The sequence below is a fragment of the Tenrec ecaudatus genome, chromosome 2 (genome assembly GCF_050624435.1).
Source record: "Tenrec ecaudatus isolate mTenEca1 chromosome 2, mTenEca1.hap1, whole genome shotgun sequence".
Taxonomy (NCBI): domain Eukaryota; kingdom Metazoa; phylum Chordata; class Mammalia; order Afrosoricida; family Tenrecidae; genus Tenrec; species Tenrec ecaudatus.
In genome coordinates this window covers 58844017-58871659 of record NC_134531.1, presented here as the reverse complement: position 1 = coordinate 58871659, position 27643 = coordinate 58844017, and the positions used below count along the sequence as shown (strand labels likewise).

The window sequence follows — 27643 nt, the reverse complement described above, 5'->3', positions numbered from 1 at the left end:
TCTTAGCTTCAGTCTGCCCAGAGCCTTTAACGTGTGAAAGCATGCATTGTAAATGTTCACAAAGGGGTTCATCATGTGCAGCTTTCCTGGTGACTTAATTATGGAACCTCTGCTTTCCTCGCAATCCTACCAATAGCAACCAGAACAAAGTTTCAAGAACAACAGCATGACAAACACTAAAGGCCTGTCTCGACATCTTTGACCATTCCTTGTATTATCTGTAAGAATTAATGCAGCTGGCTTCCTTTATCCAAGACTGTTAGGTGCTGCCCAAGTGGCTCTGACTGAAAGCAACTCATGCACCGCAGGCGAAAACACTGCCACCTCGCTCAGAGTTCTTGTTCGAGTTCACTGTTGCAGCCATTGTGTCAGTGTATCTTTTTTTTTTTTTTAATTTTAACAATTTATTAGGGGCTCATACAATTCTTGTCACAGTTCATACATATACATACATCAATTGTATAAAGCACATCTGTAGTCTTTGCCCTAATCATTTTTTTCTCCTCTTTTCTTTTTTTACATTTTATTAGGGACTCATACAACTCTTATCACCATCCATACATATACATACATCATTTGTATAAAGCACATCCATACATTCCCTGCCCCAATCATTCTCAAGGCATTTGCTCTCCACTTAAGCCCCTTGCATCAGGTCTTCCTTGAGTGTCAGTGTATCTTGATGAGGGCCTTTCTCTTTTTCACTGGTCCTCTCCTTTATCAGGCATAGTGTCCTTCTTCAGGGACTGGTCCCTCCTGATAAGATGTCCAAAATACTGACATGAAGTCTTGTCATCTTTGCTTCTAGAGGGCATTCTAGCTTTACTTCTTCCAAGACAGACTTGCTCCTGGGCAATGATGAAACGGAGTCTTTCCTGCACTCTTGAAGGACCAAGTGCATATACAGAATAGTTGCCAGATGACTTGATTGTAATCCAATTTCATGGTGATAAGCAGGGTACACTGCTCCTAGGTGGCCTCCCCTTTCTTTATTTTGACCACCTTTATAGCAGTGAAGACAGATAATGAAGATGTGACTTGACGCTCTACTCTTTAATGTAGAAGAGACTCTCACCAAATCACCAAACTCAAAATTGAATTAATTTTACTATTAAAAAACCCCACATGCTGTTGAGACTATGCATAGCAAACATATCAACAATGCACATATGTACCATTTAGTGACATTGGTTACATTCTTAAAGTTGGACAACTTTTCTCACCCTCATTTTCTGAGTTACTCCTCTCCTATTAAAATAAATCCATTAGTCCCAACGATTCCTAATTAATCTTTCAAGTTGTCGCAGACTCTTTAATCACATATATAGCTCTTGAAAGAGCACAATGCTCAAGGCAGCTATTTGAAATTTAAATTCTTCTAGATAATTTACAAGGTATGCCTTCTATTTATATAGCTGTTTAGATAGAGTTAGTAATGCACCTCCATATAGCTCATCTAAAGTGGCCTTAATCCTCACGACAATCCTGAAGCGAGGCAAGGTTTGTTACCTTGTTAGAGGAAAGGCAAATGCAGTGAGTTGAAAGGACTTCTCTAAGGCCCTGTAACAAAGGTGCCTACAGCAGGTCTAGAACCTGCTACACGCAGGAAGGCATTGCTATGGATTTAATGGTGTGCCCTCTCTAAGTGAGTTGGAATTCTAACCCCTAATCCTGTCGATGCAATCCTGCTTGGGAATAGGATTTCTTTGCTATGTTTCAAGACAATAAAAGTCTAGGCTATGCATAAACACAGACACAGATGAACACAAATAGGGAGACACAGATGAACACAAATAAACACAAATAGGGAGTGGGAGATAAATGCTGATGAATATTGCCAAGCACCTGAGGACTACTAGGGTAAGTGAAGCTGAAAAAGACCTGGATCTTCCCATAGAGCCACAGAAGTTGGTCCTTCCCCTGGAACTGGTAGTGTGACTTTGGACTTCTGACTTCCTGAACAGTGAGAAAATAAATTAATGTTCTTTAAAATCACCCCCTTCTGTTATAGTGTCACTAGGAACCTAAACAAAGGGTAGCTGCTCAGAGCTGTGTGTAGATTGTAGGCTTGAGGAGCCCTCCGTCCAACTACTGATTTCCAAGGGTAGCTGGAAAGACGTCTTCATGGAAGGTTTTAGGTTCTTGATGACACTTTATACAGTGTACCTTTCCCTACATAGAAACTTTAAAGAGACTCTTCAATATAAACTAAGGCATCTAACATAATAATAAATAATGGTTTTGATGTGTATCTCAAACTATCGTGTATTTGTTATCATGGACCGTCGTGTGCATTATGACTTTCTAATAGGCTTTGAGTGCTGCTTCCTTACTATGGAGAGTATGTAAATGAACTTTCATAGCCTGAAGCCTGGCTATCCTTCAAGGTAAACCTTGGAACATTCTTTTTGACAGTGAATTTGATACCATTCTTCTTCAATTTGTCATGCCTGGCACAGTGGGATATGGGATTGTCTGATTCTAGATGGTGAATTTCAATTCACCACCGCCTAGCACATCGATGACCAAACATTATGTTTCATTTTTGACACCTTCCAATTTTTTTAGATTCACACTATGAACATTTTATGTTCCAATTACTATTGGATACAGGTGTTTAGCATAAGCAAATACAGATTCTGAAAGTTTCACTCTGTCCACATTATTAAAGTGGACTCTCCTTGAGGAGTCAGCTCTTCCCCAGTGGCATTGTCAGTATGCCTCCAACCTGAAGGGTCTGTCTTCTGGCACTGTGTCGGACAATGTTCTGCTGCTATGATAAGGTTTTCATTTGCCATCCCATCCTCCCACCCACCACCAGGGGCAGAAGATGTCCAACCTGCACTGAAGGCTTTGGAGGAAAAATGAGACTTCTGGAATTGATGGAATACTCCTTGAGATGTTTCTCTGGAAGCATTAACTTGTTTATGCCAAGGTTTGGGAGACACGTACGTACCTGGCTGATGACTAGAAGAGATCCATTATTGTGCCCATTTTGAAGAAAGATGATCTAACAGAATGCAGCAATTATTGAATAATATGACTAATATCACACACAAGTAGAATTTTGCTGAAGATAATTTAAAATTTGTTATAGCAGAGCATTGGTAAGGAGCTGCAAAGATTCCAGTCAGAATTATAAGAGATCATGTAATGAGAGATACCATTACTTACGATAGGTAGTTCTTAGCTGAAAGCAAGGAATACCAAAAAAGGTGTTAAACTATTAACCTCTTTGACTGTGTGGATCATAACGAACTCTGGATAGCAGTGTGAAGAGTAGAAATTTTAGAACACCTGTACACAGACCAAGACATAGTGGTTTGAGTAGAACAAGGTGATACTGTATGACTTAAAATCAGAAAAGGTGTGTGTGAGTGTTGTATCCTTCACCATACTTAACCAAACTGTGTGTCAATCAAATAATCTGAGACTAGACTAGACTATATGAAGAAGAGGGAATCAGGATTAGAGAAAGACTCATTATCCACCTGTGATAGGCAGATGATAGAAAATTACTTGCTGAAAGGAAAGAGGGTTTGGAATACTTACTGATGAAGATCAAAGACAATTCAATTACCTTCAGAATAAATTATAGCTCAACCTAAAGAAAGCAAAAATTCTCACAACTGAACCAACAGACAACATCATGATAAAGAGTGATGTTGTCAAGGATTTCTTTTTAATTGTTTCCATAATTTCAGCAGTCGAAAATTAAAATGACATATTGTATTGGGCAAATATGCTGCAAAAGACTTCTTTAAAGTATTAAGAAGCAGAGACATGACTTTGCGGATGAAGGTATTCCTGGCTCAACTCATGGTATATGCAATTGTGCATGCATGTAAAAGCTGGACAATGAATATAGAAGGCTGAAGAAGAATGGGTGCCGTTGAGTTCTTGTGTTAGTAAAGAAGACACCGTGGACGGCTAGCAGAATGGACAAATTGGCATTGGAGGAAGTACAGTCAGACTATTCCTTCGAAGGAAGGTTGGTAAGACTTTGCCTCCCATTCTTTGGGCCTGTTATCAGGATGGACACATCTCTGGAGAAGGTAAAGTAGAGGATCAGTGGAAAAAGAGGAATAGTCCCATAAGATAGATTGACACAGTAGCTGCAACAGTGGGCTCAAACACAGATATGCTTATGAGGATGGCACAGAACGCTGGACTTGCACAAGGCTCCTGTGAGTTGGGATTAACTCCCTGACACCCAACAATAACAGCAAGCTGGAAGGAGGGCGATTGCACACCTTCAAAGGAAACTGGATTTGAGCTATTACTCAGAGGGTACTTCAGAACAATGGGACCAATGTCCTATAATTAAGAAGGTTAGTCCCTGACAGTCTGACTCAGAAGTCTGACGAAGTTATCTTGTGTGTATTCTTGGTGGCTATTTATGGACTTCCCAGTTGCTGATGTTTGTTGGTTAAATGCTCACACGACCAGTCTTGCCTAAAGTAGTGTCGCTTTACAGGGTGTTCAGAATAACTAGAGTGACAGGTGTTGTGGGTGAGGCATTTTAAAGAATATTTGGTAGCTGATGCTTTTAAAAAGGTCTTTAAATATAAGTACTCTAAAATAAAGGCCAAGGCCCTTTATGTGAAGAGCTATATCATGTTAAAACTTCTTAGAGCTGACTTTGCGGGGCACCTGTAGTGAGTCACAAATAGACCTTATTGAAGCAACTGATGGCAAGGCTTGGGAATTGGGTGGAATGAGAAGGAGAGGACATGCAATAAAGAGGTTCAAATGTACTCTCTTATGTTTTCCTGTTCATTGGAAAGAGACAAAATCAAAACAATTCACCAGCCATGTTAGTCTGAGTCCAGGTAGTAGACAGATTGCTCACTCAAAAGGCATGATTGAACAGAGATTAATGAAGGGGTGATTTACCCAGGCGGGGGTGGGGCTAAGGGAAAGCACTGGGAACTCACACATGCAGGGAGTCATGCTACCCTCAGACCGGGAGAAGCAAGAGGAAGTGAAGGGAGGAGGACCCCTTGAGAACTGTAGTTTACCAGAAGATGGTCAGGCTTCAATCAAGGCCATTGTCATTCTGCAAAGAAGGAGCTGGCGACAAATAAACCTCCCCCTTTCTTCTCTTGTCTCCTGTTGGTGACTTCCACTGGCCAAACCCTAAGAAATCAGACCCTAAGGGAACTTCTATCATGCAGTCCATGATGGTCAGCCTCCTGGGCTACTGCCAGGGGGATCTAAAAAAAACCATACAGAATATTCACACAGCAAACATCTTTGAATATAAAGAAGAAGATCAAGTTAATGGATGAGGAGGCTCCAGAAGATTTTGTTGAACTCTTCCCCCTCCGCCCAAGTTTATGTTATAAAAAGACAAATAAATTGAGTAGGTATCTTAAACTTTATGTATCTATTGGTCTCGGGAGATACTGATTCTAGAAGAGGAGGGGTCTTCTCATCAAACCCTTTTCCTAAGGAGCAAGACAAAAGCAAAACAAAAACCCCGTGGCTGTGCACTTGATTCTGAGTCATCGCAGCCTTATAGGATAGAGCCCTCCCAGGGCTTGTAAGGCCGTAATCTCACCATCACACCTTTCTCCCTCAGAGCGCCTGGTGGGTTCGAACTTCTAGCAGTCATGCATGTAACCGATACGAGGGTATATTGTGTTAAACCTGGGTACATATGAAAAGCTTTGTCTACCATTAGCTCAACTTACTGACAAGGAGAAATAATAAAGATAGAGTGTCATCTTGTACCTAGATAAAATATTTTAAATAGTTCTCACTTTAATACACGCAGGTGTATCATAAATTTATCCATCAGTGCATTCGGCAAACATGTACTGAGCTCCTGCTTTGGAGGGAAAAAACCGATCTGGTCTCCTCCCTGGCCCTGCAGCCTTCAGGGTCAGGGTGATGGCGGACGATGAGGGAAAGGCCCTTTGAGAAGTGACAGGTACACAGCCATCGAAAAGAAGCGAGGAAGGAGCCGAAGGTAACGCCCTTCAGGAAGACAAGATAAAAGGCCCCAGGTTTGCTCCAAGAACAGCTGGTGAGGAAGAGCAAAGGTGCTAAAAATGGGATTGAAGCGCCGGATAGCCTGTTCACTTAGGGTCTTGTTGGCCATGGTAAGAAGTTGATTTTCCCCTGGTGACCATGGGTAGTAATAAGGTTCTGGCAGGAGAACGAGGCAATCGTATCGGTATTTTTAAAAGTCACTTCCACTGCATATGGAGACTTGATTCCAGGGGACAGTTTGGCAGACTTGTACCACGATAGGACTAGAAGAGCCAGTGAGAAGAAATTGAGTGTACACGTACTTTAGACTGATGCTCCCCTATGATTTTCATTAAAAAATCAAAAAAAGAACTCACTGCTATTGAGTCGATTCCAAATCATAACACCCCTGTACATTAGGGTAGAACTGCCCCTGTGGGTTTCCCAGACTGAAAATCTGTGTGGGAGTAGAAAGCCCCATCTTTCTCCCTTGGAGCGATGTGCTGGTTTGAACTTCTGACCAGTGCTTAGCAGAAAGGATGATTTGATTTTCTAAGCAAAGATTTTCTTTTGTAGAGAGAGTTCAGGGAAGTCCTGCCATTAAAGAAGGTTTAATCACTGTTGTCTACCACAGTGGGTCTTCAAAACACTTTATTAAAAAGGTCCAACCTCACTTCTCAAAGGGTCTGGTTCTTCAGAGTTCAGCTATTTCAGCCCCCAGTGGTGGCTATTTGAAATTGCAGGTGTAACAAATGTCACATACAGTACTGTTGATGTTAGGTGTGGTCAAGTTGGTTCCAATTCATATTGACCCTATGCACACAGGGACCTGAAACACTGCAGGGTCCAGCACTCTCCTTGCAATGGTTCTGCCCTGATCTTTGGTTTCTCGTTCTGTGGTTTCAGGGGCCTGTGGTCAATCTCAGGATAAAAACATTTAAATTGTGTGCTGTTCTGAGTCACCTGATGAAATCGTCAGTCATCCCGCTGAGTCCCATAGCTAGCTTCCTCCTCTTCTCTGGATATGAGCTTAGAAAATACAGTGGAGTGAGCGACTGCATTGTGCCTTGCTGATGTCTGATAGGTCAAGCTGCCGACCCAGGGCACCATAGGCACCTATTGTATCTTGGATTGAATTGAAATATGTACCAATTTGACTGGTGTGTTAGTCTGGGTAGATCAGAGAAACAAAGCCAGGGAGACTCATATGTATGTAAGAAAGAGCTTTATATACAAGAGCAATTGAATATTGAGAAAATATCCCAGATCCGTCCAGATCAAGTCCATAAGTCCGATAGTAGCCCATATGTCTGATACCAATCTATAAAGTCCTCTTCAGACTCACGAAACATATGCAATGATGCCAAATGAAGGACGATCATAGGCCAGTGGGTGGAAAGTCTTATGGATCTAGTGGTGGTGGAAGCATCTCAGTGCTCACAGGTGTCAACACGTAGCTCCTTCAGCTCCAAGGCTCTAGAGTAGCTCCCTGTGTCTTCTCCACAAGAGTGTCTTGCAGGGAGTAAGTGTGTGTCCCACCTCCAAGGAGCTATTTCTGTCCTTAGTACTTCCAAATGAGGTCATCGAGCTGTGACCTGATTGACAGGCTAAACTCCACCCCATTCACTCCTAAGTCTCAAATTGACAACAGGTTATGTAACTACCACAGCTGGGTCATGATTATCCGTGGTCTGGCAGTTATGTAATGATGTAATCATCCAAAAATGTGATTCGCCAATGTGCTGTAAAGGGATTTGGGTGGGATGCTATCGTATACCATGAACTTGAGTTTGAGTTTACAACACCCTTACTCAAGTCGCAGCCCTGATCCAGGTAAGGGTGCAGTCTGCATCACTTTCGATCTTAGAAGAGCTAAAAGGAGAAAGAAACAAACAGAGGAGAGGGACCTCAGGATCGCCAAGTAAGAAGAGCTGCGAGGGAAGCATGTCCTTTGGAAATGGGGTACCTGTGACGAGAACCTTCTAGAGACAAAGGGAGACTGATGACAAGACATATGGAGATTTTCCAGGTAAGCTGAGCCTGTGGAGGGCTCAAGGAGTCAAGGACATTTCTCCAGAGTTAATAGAGAAAGAAAGCCTCTCCGTAGAGCTGGTACCCTGATTTTGGGCTTCTAGCCTCCTGAATTTCGAGAGAATGAATCCTGTTCAAGCTGTGCCCTTGTGGTGTTTCTGTTACAGCAGCACTGTATCACTAAGCCAGGTGTGTTCCAAGGTTTCAGGTATCCCCGGAAGTCAGGGAATATATTCCCTGTGGATATGGGGAGCAACTTTACTTTGATTATTCACCACCCCTCTCTCTGTTTTTTTTTTTTTTAATAACTGGAAGCTGTGGCACCAGTATTTCAAACACCACTGGTGTCACCCATGCTGGACAAATTTCAATGGCACCTCCAGACTAAGACATACTAGGAATAAAGAGCTAGAGGTCTACTTTTAAAATTAGCAATGGAAACCTATGGCTCACGAACAGAGCATTGTCTGACTTGCTTTCTTTTTTTAAAAAATATTTTATTAGGGACTCATACAACTCTTATCACAATCCACACATACATCAATTGTGTAAAGCACATCTGTACATTCTTTGCCCTAATCATTTTCAAAGCATTTGCTCTCCACTTAAGCCCTTTGCATCAAGTCCTCTTTTTTCCCCTCCCTCCCCTTTCCCCCCTCCCTCATGAGCCCTTGATAATTTATAAATTATTTTGTCATATCTTGCCCTGTCCGACATCTCCTTTCACCCCTTTTCTGTTGTCCATCCCCCAGGGAGGAGGTCACATGTAGATCCTTGTAATCGGTTCCCTCTTTCCAACCCACTCACCCTCTACCCTCCCAGTATTGCCCCTCACACCCCTGGTCCTGAAGGTATCATCCACCCTGGATTCCCTGTGCCTCCAGCTCCTCTCTGCACCAGTGTACATCCTCTGCTCTATCCAGACTTGCAAGATAGAATTCAGATCATGATAGTTGGTAGAGTGGTGGGGGGAGGAAGTATTTAGGAACTAGAGGAAAGCTGTATTTTTCATCGGTGCTATATTGCACCCTGACTGACTCATCTCCCCTAGACCCCTCTGCAAGGGGATCTCCAGTGGCCGACAAATGGGCTTTGGGTCTCCACTCTGCACTTTCCCCTTCATTACTATGGTAAGACTTTTTTTTCCTGATGATGCCTTATACCTGATCCCTTCGACACCTCGTGATCACACAGGCTTTGTGCTTCTTCTATGTGGGCTTTGTTGCTTCTGAGCTAGATGGCTGTTTGTTTACCTTCAAACCTTTAAGACCCCAGATGCGATCTCTTTTGATAGCTGGGCACCATCAGCTTTCTTCGCCACATTTGCTTATGCACCCGTTTGTCCTCAGCGATCGTATCATGGAGGTGTGCAGCCAATGATATGATTTTTTGTTCTTTGATGCCTGATAACTGATCCCTTCGGAACCTTGTGATCACACAGGCTGGTGTGTTCTTCTATGTGGGCTTTGTTGCTTCTGAGCTAGATGGCTGCTTGTTTACCTTCAAGCCTTTAAGACCCCTGATGCTATCTCTTTTGATAGCCGGGCACCATCAACTTTCTTCACATTTGCTTGTTCACCCATTTTGGCTTCAGTGGTTGTGTCGGGAGGGTGAGCATCATAGAATCCCAATTTAATAAAAGAAAGTATTCATGCATTGAGGGAGTGCTTGAGTAGAGGCCCAAGGTCCCTCTGCCACCTTAATACTAAACCTATAAATATAGACACATAGATCTATTTCCCCATTCTCATAAATATATATATTTGCATGTACATGTCTTTGTCTAGACCTCTATAAATGCCCTTTGCCTCGTAACTCTTTCCTTTATTTCCCTTGACTTTCCTCTTTTCCCACTATCATGCTGCGTCCTCACCTGGGTTTCAGCTGTACCTCTTTGTTTCCTTACCCTGATCATTCCCTACCAGGCCTGCCACACCCACCTCACCACCAATTTGAATCACTTGTTGTTACCTTTTCTCTGGGTTTGTTAAAGCCACTTCCTTACCCCCCACCTCCCCCTATCCCATATCCCCCTGGAACTGTTGGTCCCATTGTTTTTCCTCCAGATAGTTCATCCAGCCTATCTTATTTAGACAGACCTGCGGAGATAATAACATGCACAAAAACAAGACAGAGCAAAACCAAGCAACAGTATAGAACAAAACAACAACAAACCACTGACAAAGAACAAATCAAAACACAACATTGACTTGCTTTCTTTGGGCGCATTATCAGGAGCAATGCATTGCTGAAGGAGGAAATTATCTTTGGTGAAGGAGAGGTCAGTGAGGATGGAGAACCTTGTGAGATAGATTGGCAGCATAGCCACAAAGATAAGCTTGGATATACTGGTGTTGGCGAGAGTAATGCAGGACTGGGCAATGTTTCTTTTGCTGTTTTTGTTGTTCTTGGGGTGGCTGTGAGTCAACTTGGCCACATCTATCTGTAGCAGAGGTTCTCCACCTATGGGGGTCGAATGACCCTTTCACAGGGGTCGCCAGATTCATAACAGTGGAAAAATGACAGTTATGAAGTAGCAACAAAAATAATTTTATGGTTGGAGGGTCACCACAACATGAGGAACTATATGAAAGGGTTGTGGTTAAAAGCGCTGCTCTATAGGATTTCTATGAGTCAGAACCTAACAACAACACCTATCTGTATTGAATTCTACATATTACATATAGGTTTGCTATATGCACAGTAGCATTCTTTAACATCTATAGTAGAGCTAATTAAATAGAATTAATTCTGTGGGAATAACCCAATGAGGATGAAAATCCTCCTCCTTCTCCAGTGATTATAGTTCGAGGACTCTCAGTGGTATTAAGATAAAATATAATTGAAACTTTGCAAGTAGTAATTAATCCGGCATTGCACTGTCAGAGAGCAGCAACAGCTGTGAACCCACAATGTAGCTGATTGTTAGTGCGCTCTAAGACTAGAGTGATTGCAACTGTGGAGCTGAATTAGGACGTGAGTGGTCTTTTCCTAAAGTCACCCAAAAACCCAACATGTAGTTGGCAGCAGAACTCAAACCAGCTATGGGAAATAGCACATCCACTCTTCTGATGAGTTTAGAGTAAGTAAGTTATTGTTTGGACTACATTTTGTTAGCTTGTCATTTGGACATTACTCTTCTGGAGCCTTAGTCAAGGCTTTCCCAGGCAGCCTCGGTTGTCTCAATCTTTGACTGTTTCTATGCCACTTCCCCTTGGACTTTCCAGAGAACAGAATGCGGGGCAGGCCGGGCTGACTTATGAGAAGAGAATATTTCCAATGGGAGTCTGCCTGGAGTATGGCTTCGACACGCAGGTTGACTGGAAGGGTCTTGCAGCGTCATGGTTTTTGTTTGTTTTTCTGCTTAGTTGTTCTACTCTATACATGCTTATCTTACTTTTCCACCTCTCATATGTTTGTTCTTTCAACATAGGCTCATAATTGAATTAAAAACTTTTAAAACACAGACAAGGAAACTGAGGCATGGGCACAGTGACTTCTCCAAGGCTGCAGTGAGGGTTAGTTGCCCAGCTGGAGCTCGAACCCAGGACTTCTGGAAAGCCAATGGTACGTTGTTTGCTCATCGATTCCTTAAACATCGGAATGTTTTTGTCTTTCTTATTTTCACACACACACACACACACACACACACACACACACGATTTTTTTTCTGTTTTATAAATCTCCTTCCCTCTTCAGAGCTTGCCAACCCAGCCGAAATAGGGAAAATTAGGTATCCTGAATTTAAAAACTCCTTCTCTATTTTGAAATAAAATGCAAATGTGAAGTGGTGCTTGTGTGTGTCACCCCATCTGGATTTGCCTTTGTGGGCTAAGACTGGGACAGGATAAACAGGGCATACAAAGGTTTGTTTGCTTTTACCCAAGGGGGAAGAAACAAAAAACACAGGAAAGGTGAGCTGAAAGATCAGATAACTAAGTAAGGGAGTGCAGAACACAAATCTGGACATGCCCGCGTGTGTTTTTCCATTCGGAAACAAACCTAACAAGCAAAGTGGTGCCTCTATTTTATTTTCTTCCCTCAGAGACTTGCTTGCTGCAACTCTCAGTCATGCACCTGGTCCGAACTTTAAGCCTGCCATCTAGTGGTGTCTACAAACATGTGCAAGTATGATAGTGTTGAATATAGAGTTGGTGGTTCAGGGAGAGATAGCTCCTGAAAAACTCAACGCGAAGGAAAGCTTCAGCCACTTTCCAATAAGTACAGTAGGTGGAGACATACACTAAAAAACTGACAAGTCGTCACCAATTTTAGCTCTTATAAGATTGCTCAGCACTCAGGGTTATTGAAGTTTGATCATAATTTGTGATGTCTCATGTTTTCAGTATGTTTTTAATTCTGGAAAAAGGCTAACATGTTAAAATTTCATGATTTTAAGCATATAGTTTCAAAGTCATTTGAGTCCAAGCGCTATTAAATATCTACCTGTGTAGAGTTTTGGGGGAAGGAGATACAAAGGTGGGAAATAGGACATATTTGGACCTAATTATAATATAGGGAAGTGCTATAAACAAAGTATACACAGACAAACATAATACAAAATGTATCACACACATGCACACACACACACACACACACATACACACGGATCCCTGGTGATGTAGTGGTTATTTATGTGTTGGGCTACTAACCACAAGGTCAGCATATTGAAACCAGCTGCTCCACAGGAGAAAGATGAGGCTTTCTACTCCTGTACAGAGGTACAGTCTCAGGAAACCTAGAAAGACAGTTCTACCATGCCCTATAGGGTTGTTAGGAGTTAGAATTGACAGGCTGGCAGTGATACACACACACATGCATGTATATATGTGTGCGTGTGTCCATCACTCACTGCATCTCCTAGCAGTGCACCTGGAGCAAACTTTAAGTCTGCCATCTGGTGGGGCATACGGAGCAAAGGGCTGGTCCCTGGCCACATTCTACTGGCTGGGGCACAGAACAGTTCAAATTCATCAAAAACTGCTGGATAGATATCTATATCAATAGATAAATCCTCAGGGCCATCAAATGGATTCCAACTCACAGTGACTTGATTCGTGTGTTTATCGTCATTTAGGAGCGACTGGGTCAAGGTAGGACTGCTCCTGCCCCTGCGGATTTAGGAGATGGTCGTTCTTTATTAGAGTACAAAGCCTCGCCTTTGTCCTCTGGTGTATTTGAACTGCTAACCTTGTGGTTAACAGCCCAACGAGTAACCACTATTCTACCAGTGTGTGTATACACACAGACACAGACATGACAAGATTCCATTCTTATGCCTCTACAGCAGGTTAATTCTGAGGTAGATCAAATACTGCTTTTTATTTGCCTTATTATTGCCTTTCTAAATTGGATCTTTGAATATTTGTGAGTGAACATCTGCAAATGATAACAGAAGTTGCCCTACTTTCTGTTACCTGGCCATGACTGAAATGATAAGGAATCTGTAACTTGGTCAAAGGCAACCATCTTTAGGTTTAGTTCATGGGTGCTGGAACAGCACCCAACAAGGTGATTTACTGAGAAGACAGATGTCTCTCACGGGCAGTTTCCAATGTGAGAAACTCAGACAACTTTAGGACTAGAATATAATTAGGAGAAATAAAAGTGGAGCTAACAGTCGGACTGCTTAGAAGCTGAAGTGGCAAAGAGCAGAGAGCAAGCTTTTAAATTGTGAGTAAGGTGTAAAGATTCCTCTTTGCAGGGAGAAACAAAGGAACCAAACCTGGTGCCAACAAGGTGATTTTGACTCAGAGTGATCCTACAGGACAGAAAGGAACTGACTCAGAGAGTTTCCAAGACTTTAAATCTCTCAACCTTCGGAGTTGCTGGTAGGTTCAAATCAGTGAACGTTCCAGTTAGCAGGCAAGCACGTAACCACTGGACTGTCAGGCTTCTTTGCAGGGGAAGCAACTGTGATCTCCTCCGTGCTGTTCCAGGTAGATGCTCAGACTGATGCCTACGCTCCCTATCGCCACAGTGTCCTCAGAATAACCCACTCACTTGAGATCATCCAAGGTAATCTCTGGTGTAAACGAAAGTAATCTAGTTCCGGCAGTCAGTCCTGGAGTGGCCCAGAGGAGGTACAGAACTGTGGCTGGAAAGTAGATTCAGCAAGGTTACACCCGAAGGTGATACCTAAGCAGAGTTAAAACAAAGAAACCAACCAACCAAATCATTGTAGTTAAATTTTTCAACCGTTTTATACGCATATAATCCACATACCGTATCATTCAATAGTTCAATCGCATTGAAAAGAGTGTTTCCATCATCACCACAAAGAGATTTGGGACGTTTTCGCCTTCTGGTACTCATCGTTATTGAGGTGTGACTAGGAGTTTGCTAGGAAGACCCAGGTGTGCAGAATTTGCTGATAACCTCTATGTTCACAGTGAAGCCCATCAGCCATCTGCACCAACCACGAACTCTTAGGACTCTTCTGTGAACACAATTCCATTGGGCTTCGTGGCTCTTATGCAAATTAGTGCAAATAATAATTAAGCCGAGTAGGTTTATACTGATTCATATATGACAAAACCTTTGATGATTCTAAAGAGTTTAAACTTTTCTCCTTCCAAATCATTTGGAAAGGTGACACCTAAGAATACTCAATTATATACCGGTTTTAGCTCACAACTCGCCCACGACCAACACTGCCAACAGACAGACCGGAGGCTGCAGCCCGTCCAGAGATGCCATGGCAGAGAGGACTGGCATCTGTCCCCCAAACCAGACACTGGAAACACCGCGGAGCACCATTCTACTCTGACACACAAGGGGTTGCGGGGGTCTGCTTCACATAAGAGAACACTTCTTTAAAGCTTCGTTCCCTAGTCGCCTCACTCTTCACAGTTTTCTTATCTAGAAAGCGAAACTGGGAGCTCCACTCCTCCCTCCAGGGCCCAGGGGAAACCCAACAGTGACCACAGACTCTTGTTCTCCCAGTAGTCTTCACCCTGAAGACGTTTCCATTGTGGGAATACAGATATTTTCATCTGAATTATTCCAACAGTGCAGAGAATATTATTAAGAACTCATTTTCTGGAGACAATGCTTTTGAGTTAATTTAATTCTTTGATGAGATTCTAGTCCTTCTAGTACCTTCTAGTATTATAGTAGTTTTGCTTTACTGAAATAGATTAATTTATCAATCGCATTTTGTGCCCATATTAAAATTTCTGTTTTGAGTGTTCAATTTTGAGTTTTCTTTTAGTTATTTTCCACCAACTCTAATTTTTTTGGGTCAGGTTTTACAGGTATAGTTTTTGACAAGAAGATTTGATTCCTTTTTCAATTTTTCAAACCAATAACAAATGTTACTATGTGTAGTATTTACTTTTGTCAGTTTATTTTCTATGATTTCTACAAAGTGTGAAATTATAAAATTCAATTTTTAGTTCAATTTTTGTTGTTTTGAGAATTACTAACATGAGATTCTTCAGTCAGTATTTATTTTTTTGGTCAGTATCATATTTAGGATATATAGTTTTAGCTATTCTAAGCTGGATAGTGTGCTGATTTCTTTTTTTTTCCTTCCTGGTAAAGAGTTACAAATGCATTTGAGATCAAAATATTCATACAAGCTTATTTTAACTAAAATAATACAAACTTATTTTAACTAAATTCTGTTCTGAGTTTTGAAAATTGTTTCATCAACCTGTCCTCACTGAGACATGAGTATCATGGCTACCCCCCCTTTCCTAAACAACAAAACAAGACTAAGAACAACAAATGAATAAACCAACCAACTGTCATCAAGTCGACCCCAACTTGTAGGGGTTCTACACAGGATTTCTGAGACTGTAAATTTTTATGGGAACAGACAGCTTCATCCTTTCCCCGCAGAATGACGGGTGGGTTTGTGCTACATACCCTGCTGCTAGAAGCCCAGTGACTAGTCCACAGCACCACCTGGCTCCTTTCATGGGAAAATAATGCTCTATAATGGAGACGTTCTCAGTTTTTGTGTTTTGTTTTCTTCCTTTTCCTGTGTCTATGACCTAATTGTGGCAGTTAGATTTTATGTCAACTTGCCCTTGTGTTGGAGTAGAATCCAACCTGTCAATGAGGTCACAGTCTGATGATGCCTCCTGGGAGGTATGGCCTTTTTGTAAGAGCAACACGGGACCCTTCCATCTCTTTCTTCCCCTTTCTCTTCCTGCTTGCTGGGACTCCGTGCATGCCTCCAGGGGTGGCCCCAGGTAGGCCACCAAACCCTGAGAGCTGTCAGTGCTCTGCCAGGTTTCCAATGACTGTGGATCCACAAGACTCTGTACCCACCTGCCTATGATCTCAGAGCATCCTACTTCAGCTCTCTGCACTATTGGCTTCCAACTACGTGAGTCTGAATGGCCTTACACACTTGAGTTGAACTGGTTGAGATGCCTTCTTGATATAAGATTACTTCTTGAAACATAGAGGAAAGAACTAGGAGGCATTTATAGAGGTATAAATATAGGCATGTATATATGTAAATATATTAATACATAATGATAGGGATATAGGTCTATGTACATATATTTATATGTTAAGTATTAAGGTAGCAGACAGACATTGGGCTCTACTCAAGTACTCCCTCAATGCAAGAACATGTTGTTCTAATAACCTAGCATTCTCTGATGTTCACCTTCCTGACATGATTGCTGAAGACAAAGCAGGTGCATAAGCAAATGTGGTGAGGAAACCTGATGCTGCCCGATTATTACAAGATATAGCACATGGGGTCTTAAAGTCTTGAAGATAAACAAGTGGCCATCTAGAAGGGAAGCAACAAAGTCCACATGGAAGAAGTACACTAGCCTGTGCGATCATGAGTCGTCGACAAGATCATGTATCAGAGATCAGAAAACCCAAAACAAGCTTGGTGTGATTCCAGCCTGCGCTGCTGTGTGTAGCGACGGCAATGGTTTACCTCCGTTTTCCGTTTCTCTCACCGCAAAGTGCCTGTCACTACCCCATGGAAGATTCGATGGATGTGGACGTGAGCCCTCTGAGGCCCCAAAACTATCTTTTTCGGTTGTGAACTAAAGGCCGACAAAGATGATCACTTTAAGGTGGGTATGATGAAAATGAGCACCAGTTATCTTTAAGAGTGGGCAGCTTAGGTGCTGGTGCGAAGGATGAACTGCATGTTGTTGAAGCAGAAGCAATGAATTATGAAGGCAGCCCAGTTAAAGTAACACTGGCAACTTTGAAAATGTCTGTCCAGCCAAAGGTCTCCCCTGGGGGCTTTGAATTACACCGCCAGTGGTCTTATGGTTGAAGTGTGGCTCAGGACCTGTGCACATTAGTGGACAGCATTTAGCAGCTGTGGAAGAAGATGCAGAGTCAGATGATGAAGAGGAGGAGGATGTGAAGCTTTAAGTATATCAGGAAAGCGGTCTGCCCCCACAAGTGGTAACAAGGTTCCACAGAAAAAGGTAAAACTTGCTGCTGTTGATGAGGAAGATGACGATGATGATGAAACTGAAGAAAAAGCTCCAGTGAAGAAATCTGTACGGGATACTCCAGCCAAAAATGCACAAAAGTCAAACCAGGATGGAAAAGACTCAAAACCATCAACACCAAGATCCAAAGGTCAAGAATCCTTCAAAAAACAGGAAAAATCTCCCCAAACACTGAAAGGCCCTAGTTCTGTAGAAGACATTAGAGCAAAAATGCAAGCAAGTATAGAAAAGGGTGGTTCTCTCCGTAAAGTGGAAGCCAGATTCATCAATGATGTGAAGAATTGCTTCCGGATGACTGACCAGGAGGCTATTCAAGATCTCTGGCAGTGGAGGAAGTCTCTTTAAGAAAATGGTTTGAACAGTTTGTTAAGATTTTCCGTCTTATTTAATTTCTGTCACAGTGGCTATCTGGCCGTCCTTTTTTATGAAGCACAGTGAACACTCTCCCTACCGTGTCTGATACATGTCGTCCAGGTTCCTTTGCCAAGGATGTGTCGTCTGAATGCCTGTTTAGTTTGTGAAGATGGAACGCCACCCATGCTTGGTTCTCAGTCTGTATGGAAGGTTATGATAGGACAGAGGAGGAGCAGTGATCAGACAAATGGAAATGGTGGGAAGAGAAAAATATACATGTGAAATAAAACTCAGTATTTATAAAAAAAGAAAAGAAAACCCCAAAACAAATAATCATATTGGTGTGAATGAGGGGGACCAGTGTGGAGATCCAAAGTCCATCTGTAGACAGTTGGACATCCCCTACAGAAGGGTCACAAGGGGTGCAGTATAGCACTGAAGAAGCACATAACATTCCTCTAGTTCTTTAATACTTCCTCTCCCCCCACTTTGATGACTTCAGTTCTACTTTACAAATCCAGCTAGACCAGAGCATGTACACTGGTGCAGAAAAGAGCTCTCAACACACGGAATCCAGGACAGATAAACCCTCAGGAACAGTAATGGGTGAAGTGATACCATGAGGTTCTGGAGAACGTGGGGGAAGAAGGGGAAGAAAGGGAAACTGATTGCAATGATCAATGTACAATCTACCCCCCCACCAAGGTGGGTAAACAACCAAAACATGGGTGAAGGGAGAGAGTGAATGGTGTAAAATATGAAGATAATAATTTATCAAGGGTTCATGAGGGTGCAAGAGTAGAGGAGGAAGGGGAAGAAAGGTGCTGATACCAAGGGCTCAAGTAGAAAGAAAATGTTTCAAAAATGATCATGGCAACATCTGTACAAATGGGCTTGATACAATTGATGTGTGGATTATTATAAGAACTGTAAAAGCCTCCAATAAAATGATTTATAAAAATTAAAAAAAGAAAGAGGAAAAAAGATTACTTCCTGATATAAAGTTCTTTCTTTCTTTCTTTCTTTCTTTCTTTCTTTTTTAAAAAACATTTTATTAGGGGCTCATACAACTCTTATCACAATCCATACATATACATATATCAATTGTATAAAGCACATCTGTACATTCTTCGCCCTAATCATTTTCTTTTATTTTTCCTTTTCCTTTTTTACATTTTATTAGGGGCTCACACAACTCATCAAAATCCATACATATACATACATCAATTGTATAAAGCACATCCGTACATTCTTTGCCCTAATCATTTTCAAAGCATTTGCTCTCCTCTTAAGCCCTTTGCATCAGGTCCTCTTTTTTTCCCCTCTTCCTCCCTGTTCCCCCCTCCCTCATGAGCCCTTGATAATTTATAGATTGTTATTTTGTCATATCTTGCCCTATCTGGAGTCTCACCCCCCCCTTCTCTGCCGTCCATCTCCTAGGGAGGAGGTCACATGTGGATCCTTGTAATCAGTTCTCCCTTTCCAACCCACTCACCCTCCACTCTCCCAGCATCGCCCCTCACACTCCTTGTCCTGAAGGTATCATCCACCCTGGATGCCCTGTGCCTCCAGCCCCCATATGCACCAGTGTACAACCTCTGCCCTATCCAGTCCTGCAAGGTAGAATTCGGATCATGGTAGTTGCGGGGAGGAAGCATCCAGGATCTGGGGGAAAGCTGTGTTCTTCATCGGTACTACCTCGCACCCTGACTGACCCATCTCCTCTCCTAAACCCCTCTATGAGGGGATCTCCAGTGGCCGACAAATGGGCCTTGGGTCTCCACTCTGCACTTCCCCCTTCATTCACTATGGTGTATATATATATATATATATATATATATATATATATATATATATATATATATATATATATATATTATTGCATGATGCCTTATACCTAGTCCCTTTGGCACCTCGTGATCGCACAGGCTGGTGTGCTTCTTCCATGTGGGCTTATTTGCTTCTGAGCTAGATGGCCACTTGTTTATCTTCAAGCCTTTAAGACACCAGACACTATCTCTTTTGATGGCCGGGCACCATCAGCTTTCTTCACCACATTTACTTGTTCACCCGCTTTGGCTTCAGCAGTTGTGTTGGAAGGGTGAGCATCGTAGAGTGCCAATTTAATAAAAGAAAGTATTCATGCATTGAGGGAGTGCTTGAGTAGAGGCCCAAGGGTGGACTTGATTCTTAGTTGACACTTTTTCCTCCATCCCTTATCTACCGGCTGCCTGTTTCTGTCAGAAGTGGGCAGAAGGCTCTGACCTTCTCCACACAATTCTGGATTTTTTTTCCTATCCCTCTTGAATCCAGATCTGCTGCAGAGATCCATTCTTTTTAGGCTTTCTGGGCTCAATCCATGCTCTTTCTGTGTGTGCAACTGCCAGGCTGGGAAGAGTGAGCTTTCCTTAGTTTGAGCTTTCTGTACTCTGTCTAGAACAGCAGTGTGTTGTGACCCCTTTTGGGGTTGAGCAACCCTTTCACAGGGGTCGCCTGATTCATAACAGTAAGAAAATTATAGTTATTAAGGGGTTGCGGCATTAGGAAGGTTGAGAACCAGTGGTTTAGAAGCTACTAGGTCATGTATGACCACTCAGAATGACTTGCCCTTTCTCTACTCCTCAACCAGTCATCCCCCTATAGCTTCTAGTTTTTCAATATAACGTGGAGAGAGCGCATCCATACCCAAGCCACACCCGTCTTTAAAAAAATCATTTTACTGGGGGCTCTTACAGCTCTTATCACAATCCATCCCTCCATTTTGCCAAGCACATTTGTACATATGTTGCCACCATAATTAAAAAAAAATTCTTTCTGGTTGAGACAGCTAATTTCCCCCCTCCTCCATCCATCCTTCATGATCCCTTGACAATTTATAAACTATTTTTTTCATGTTTTACACCAACCACTATCTCCATTTACCCACTTCTCTGTTGTCCATCCCCTTGAGTGGTGGTGGTTATATGTCGATCATTGTGATTGGTTCCACCTTTCCCTCCCACCCCCACCTTCCCCTTCCCCTCCTGGTATTTCTACTCTCATTATTGGTCCTGAGCGGTTTATGGATTCCCTGTGTTGCAAGCTCTTGTCTGCACCAGTGTATATGCTCTGATCTAGGCGTATTTGTAAGGTAGACTTGGGGCCATAACAGGGGGTAGGGGAAGGAGAGGAAGCATTAAAGAACTAGAGGAGGGTTGTGTGTTTCCTTAGTGCGATACTGCACCCTGACTGGCTCGTCTCTTCCTTGTGACCTTTCTGTGAGGGATGTCCAATTGTCTACAGATAGGTTTTCATTCACATCAGTATGATTGACATCATTCCCCCTCATTCACATCAATATGATTTTTTTGTTTTGCACACCCCAGTTTTTTGTCTCTCTTCTCTCCCCTATTCCTCTCTGCAATCCATACTCTGTCCTCTTTCTTTGTTTTTCTTGAAAATTTCTTTTAAAACCTTATTTTCATTCTCTCCTTTTCCTTTATTTGCTCATTGCTTCTTTAATAATACTCCTTCATATATATATATTAAATCATTTTATTAGGGACACAATCTTGTCACAATCCATATATACATCAATTATGTAAAGCACATTTGTACATTCATTGCCCTCATTATTCTCAAAATATTTGCTTTCCACCCAAGCCCCTGTGTTTCCAGTTCCGATCTGTACCAGTGTACATCCTCTGGTTTAGCCGGATTTGTAAGGTAGAATTGGAATAATGAGGGTGGGGTGGGGAGAGGAAGCATTTAAGAACTAGAGGAAAGTTGTATGTTTCATCATTGGTACACTGCGCCCTGACTGACTCGTCTCCTCCACACGACACTTTTGTGAGGGGATGTCCAGTTGCCTACAGGTGGGCTTTGAGTCTCCACTCCACACTTGTTTTTTGATGCCCGATACCTGATTTTTGATACCTCGTGATCTCACAGGCTGGTGTGCTTCTTCCATGTGGGCTCAGTTAGATGGCTGCTTGTTTGCCTTCAAGCCTTTAAGACCCCAGATGCTATCTCTTTGGATAACCAGGCACCATCAGCTTTCTTGACCACATTTGCTTATGCACCCATTTGTCTTCAGCGATTGTGTTGGGAAGGTGAGCATCATGTAATGCCAGGTTAATAGAACAAAGTTTTCTTGCATGAGGGAGTACTTGAGTGGAGGCCCAATGTCCATTTGCTACCTTAATACTAAACCTATAAATATATGCACATAGATCTATTTCCCCATCATCCTATATAAATATATTTACATATGTACATGCCTGAATTTAGATCACTATAAATGCCCTTTGTCTCCTACTTCTTTCCTATATTCCCCTTTACTTTCCTCTTGCCCCACTGTCATGTTTAGCCTTCATTTGGGTTTCAGTAATTCCTCTCGGTTAAATTGCCCTTGATCAAGCCCCACCAGGCCTCTTATACCCTCCTTGCCACTGATTTCGGATCACTTGTTGTTTCCTTGTCCCTGGGTTGGTTAACACCATTTCCTTTCCCCCACCTCCCCTTCTCCCATGTCCCCCAGAACCATCAGTCCTGTTGTTTTCTCGTCTAGATTGTTTATCTAGTCTATCTTATCTAGAAAGACCTGTATAGATAGTAATATGCACAAAAAAACAAGACAGAGCAACACAAAGTAACAAAAGAAAACAAAACAATGACAACAATAACAAAAACTAATGGGGGGAAAAAAGCCTGTAGTTAGTTCAAGGGCTGTCTGTTAGCCTTCAGGAGTGTTTTCTGGTTCAGTTTGATGGGGTTCCAAGCCCTGACCCCAAAGTCTATTTTTGGTATTCCCTGGGGACGTTTTTGCTATGTTCCCCTTGCTGTTCTGTTGCACGCCCTTAGTGTTTTGCCTTGGCGTGGTGGGATCAGATCGGGCGCAATTCCGACACTGTGTTTCCAGTGTTGTCTCATGTAGGGCTATGGGTCAATGAGGGATGTCGTATCTCAGTGAGGCTAGCCATATGGTCCCCTCTGTGCATTGGCTGCTCTGAACAGAGATATCATCCTCAAGGCTTGGTGGGCCAGGATGTGCTCCATTCTCTCTTCCTCCCCCTTCATTTGCTCCCATGTGCTCTGATCAGACATGTCCCTCTCCCTGAGCTGTGACTTCAGTGCTGTCCTCTGAAGTAAATTCTTCTGGGGGAAGGGGCAGCTGTTCACATAGTTGGGATTGGGGCCAGCCCCTGAGACCCCTCCACTGGTTCCTTTCTTCATGCTGTGTATTGAATTCCCATCTTGGAGCACCGGGAAGACCATAACTATGGAAGTAGGAAGCCTTCTATCCTTCAGAGCGGCTGGTGGTTTCAAGATGCTAACCTGGTTTTGCTGCCCAACTCCAAACCACCAGGGCTCCTGAGCAATTATAGTACAACGATACTCTGGGTTAGTGGCATGATAAATACTTAATATATATATTTTTAGGAAATATTAAAAATACTTATAAAACAAGCTTGTGGCATATAATTCTTGCTTCATTCCAGTGCCGGGGAAGGAGACAGTGGGTTGTTAGTGCCTAGAAAGAAGCGAGACTATGAGATGTGTGAGGGAAACAAATGAACTCACTTACCTCAAGATATAGTCGTGTCCACCTTGATCAGCATCGCTGACCACGAGATCACTGGAAGGAAGAAAAAAGGAAATGAAAGACAAAGAAAGAGGAGAAACAGAGAGATATAACAGGCAAAAGTAAGGTCTTTTAGGAAGAATTTTATTGTCAAGTAATTCTCAGAGGGAACAATGTCTTCTGAGGAAGTATGAAGCATAATCTCTCCAGTTTCTTTTTCCCTGATAAAAAGTTGGGTTGATTTTGTATTAAAAACAAAATATATTTCTTTTCCTTGAGCACTCTATAATTGTATAGAAATGTGTATCATTTTCTCTCCATAATTTTGAGAATATTTTTGAAGACAGTGACATATTCTGACTCTTTAAGAACAAAACAATTCAATTTAAAAATCACTGAGTGACAGCAATCAAAGTTCTGAAGTGATGCAGTTCGCCTCAGCACTTGTTCCAAATGTCATTAGAAAACCAACATATAGCGGGTTGTTATGGCAACCGGAATACCAGAGTTTATAACATCACTGTAATTAATGTTATCCAAACGTTATTAATCTTTCAACATCACTCACATTCACTGAAGGAACAGCAGTTCTGGCTCTCTGAGGATTTTTCAATAGTGTAATCTGCTGCAGCTTTTCTTCACGTTTTATTTCGCTTTCAAATAGCTCTTACTCTGACTTTGCTTTAGTGAAGTAAGCTATTGTTTCTACTCTTTTTCTCGTTCTATCTTACCTGATTTTTTTCCATAAAATTCCAAATAAAAAAAGAAAGGGATTACAGCCAGCACCAGAATAAAATAGGAAGAAAAAATGATTTATGTATATGCATTTAAAGTGCAAACTCTGAGAAAATATTAATAAATGGTGCCTATAGATTTGTAGCAATAGCTCACAGTTACATAAATCTTTAAAGAAGTGTGCATACATTATTTAATATACCAATCCTAAGAAGACAATATTTTGGGATGCCTACTATGTGCCAGGGACTGTAAGCTGCTAATATTATTGTTTTCTCTTTAAATTGTATTTGTTTTTGTTGTTTATGCTATTTTATAGAACAACCCATACACCAATTCGACAGCTTCTACATGTACAATTTAGTGACTTTTATTACATTCGTCAGGTTGTACAGCCGTTCTTAATCTTCATTTCTTAGTTTTTCCTCCCTCATGTGCTAGTCCGGATTGACTGGAGAAACAAATTCATAGATACTCATATGTGTATAAGAAAGAGCTTTCTATCCCAGAGCAATTGAATATTGAGAACACATCCCAGCCCATTCCAGATCAAGTCCACAAGTCCGATATTAGCCCATATGTCCAAGACCAATCTATAAATTTATCTTTAAACTCACGAAACACATGGAATGATGCCGAATGCAGGATGATCACAGGCCAGTGGGTGGAAAGTCCTGTGGTTCCAGTGGCGCTATTTATAAATTTATTTAAAAATTCCAGGGGAGCTATTTATCTCCTTTGTGGCTGCAAATGAGGTTATCAAGCTGCAACCTGATTGACTGACTCAACTCTGCTCCTTCACTCTTAAGCCTCAAATTAACAACTACCACACTCATGAACACATACACAATGTCCTCTTGAAGCTCCCATTTAATCTTTCAAGTTGTTATTTTCAATTTGGTCCCACATAGGTACTTTTTAAAAGAACATAATGCTCAAGGCAGGCTTTTAAAAAAGTAGTTGTGCTCATTATTAGTTGGTTTTAAGAAGATTTCAGGGAACATTTTTTGTTTAAGTTTTAAGGATTATCTCAGGGCAGTAGCTTCATGAGTGTTTGTTTCCCTACCCTCCTTCCATCATTCCAGAAGTCTAGAGTCCATGAGAATTTAAAATTCTGTTCTGCATTTCTGCCTGTTTGATTAGGATCCTTCTATGGAATCTTGGTTAGTGTTCAGTAATGTGCATACCTGTATGTTTTATTAGTTTCCCTAATTCTGCAAGATAGATGGTTAAAATACATGCCTGCAAATTTATAGCCCTCCTTTTAAAGGGTGGGGCCTAATTTATGACCACATGCATGTTGACTGGATTTGGTAATTTTCTTTTAATGGTTAATGTAGAAGAAGTGACAATATATGAATTCAAAGGCTATTCCTGCCTTTTTGTTTTGGCTCTTTTGGGGAAAGCAAGCTGCCACGTAATGCGGGAGATAGACCAGCTATCCCGCATCAAGCTGCATCTGAAATCAGGCGTGTGGATGAAAGGAAAAGAAAGAGACATGTACAAAGCATGGGATTGGGAGGACAACAGTCTGATGAACTGAAGCACCAAGTATATTCAAAGCTTGGTTTTTACACTCTTCTTACAAGGGAATGGTTACAAAACAAACATCAAAGCTCTAAAAAACATTCTTCGTCTCTTATCTATGCAAACATTACTTGAATAATAGAAGCTCCACATTCTAAGATAAGCACAAGGACATGCAAGGTTCAAAAGAATCTTAAGGAGGTCATAAAGAACTGAGTTATCTCTCAATGCATTTAGCTGCAAGGTCAACAGAGCACAGGGGACTAATTAGTCACACACCAAGCAACGCCTAGACCAGCCAACCGCCCCCCACAGCCACTTTATGAGAATAGTCAGAATATTGCAGAAGGTCTTCAGTGAGAAGGAACTGAGCTGCCCACCAGTAACCAGAACCCATTTGCCAGCCACGCGAGGGAGCCACCGTAGAAGTAGTTCTTTCACCCCCAGGCAAACCGCCAGATAGCCATGGCTCTGGTTGGTGTCTGTATTGCAATCGGAAAATACCCAGCTAAGCTGACCCACAGAAACACCCCGCAAACCCTGTGGGAATAATGAGTGTTTACTATTGTGTTAAGCTGCGGAAGTCCCAGAGCTGCTCGCTGTGAGGGGGCAAAGAGGAGGCTTTCCTCTCCCATTAATAGCTGCAGTCTTAGAAGCCCACAGGGGCAGTTCTACCCCATCGCTTAAGGTTGCCAAGAGGCAGAGTCGACTCCATGGCCATGAGGTGAGTATTGTGCTAACCTAGTAAATTTGGAGGTAATGTAAAACACAGCAACGAAAAACCTAATATAACAAGTAATTTTTCCTAATTGAACTAGCAAAAATGGAAGCCAGCCTACCAGTCCTCATCTCAAAGACAGGGAGCAAAGGGACGCAGACCCAGATATTTCTGTTTCTGAAACCTATGCTCACTTTGGTCAATATTAGGGGACCAGTTTCTTCATTTTATAGATGGAAAGGTTGTTTCTGGGAAAGGTTAATTTTCTGTATTAGTTTCCTAGAGCGTCTATGGCAGATTACCACCATGTGAGTGATTTATGTAAACATAAATGCATTCTCCCACAAGTCTATAGAGCAGACGTCTGAATTCATGGGGCCAACCAGGTCATGCTCCCTCTGAGGTCTCTAGGGAAGTCCAGGAAGAATATCCTCCCCTTTCTTTTCCAGCGTTGGGTAGCCCAAGTGTGCTGACAAGGGGCAGCAGCACTTCAGTCTCTGCCTCTGTTTTCACTCGGTCATCTTCTCATTGTGTCTCTCAGTGTTTCTGTTTTCTTAGAAGGAAACTATTCATAAAATAGGTTATAACCCGCTCTACTTCAGAACGGCCTCATCTTAACTAATTACATCTGCAATGTCTCTGTTTCCAAATAATATCATATTCACAGGCTCCAAGGAGTAGAACTGAAACCTGTCTTTTATGGAGAACATAATTTAACTCATAAATTTGTCCATAGTTGTACTGTTGGTTACTACCAGAACTCAGATGATAAGTCTTGCTTCTCTATGTAGATGGTATATTTTGAAAACATTTGATATATATAGGTGAATAAGGCAACAAAGTTGAAAATATTCCAGTCTTGAAGAAATTTTGTTAGATACATGAAATTATGCCCAGAAACTCAATTCATTAGTTGAAAATTACAATTTTTAAATGGGATGATGGTGAAAAAAGTTTCTCCCTGAAATCATTAGGCTATAATGATTTAATGATTATACACTCATTACTTTATCATGTGCTACGGATTGAATTGTGACTCCTCAAGATATGTGTTGAAATCCCAACCCTGCACCTGTAAGTGTGAGCCTGCTTAGGAAAGGGATTTTCGTTCATTCTGTATGAGACCATGTCAGAATGGGATGGGCACTCAACCTTATCCCATCTGAGTTACAAAAAGACCAGAATAGACCTAGACGCAGATACACAAAGGAGGAAGAGGACGCTGAAGGAGACACAAGGTAGCCTCTTAAACGCCAAGGCTGCTAGCAGCGGCTGGAATCTGAAGGGGTCTGT

At 41.9% G+C, this 27643-nt stretch overlaps 1 pseudogene; it reads left to right on the top strand.

Annotated features, from left to right (window-relative positions):
- Nucleotides 1–16963: 16963 nt before the first annotated feature.
- On the top strand, nucleotides 16964–17798 carry LOC142440802 (nucleophosmin pseudogene; annotated as a pseudogene).
- Nucleotides 17799–27643: the final 9845 nt, after the last annotated feature.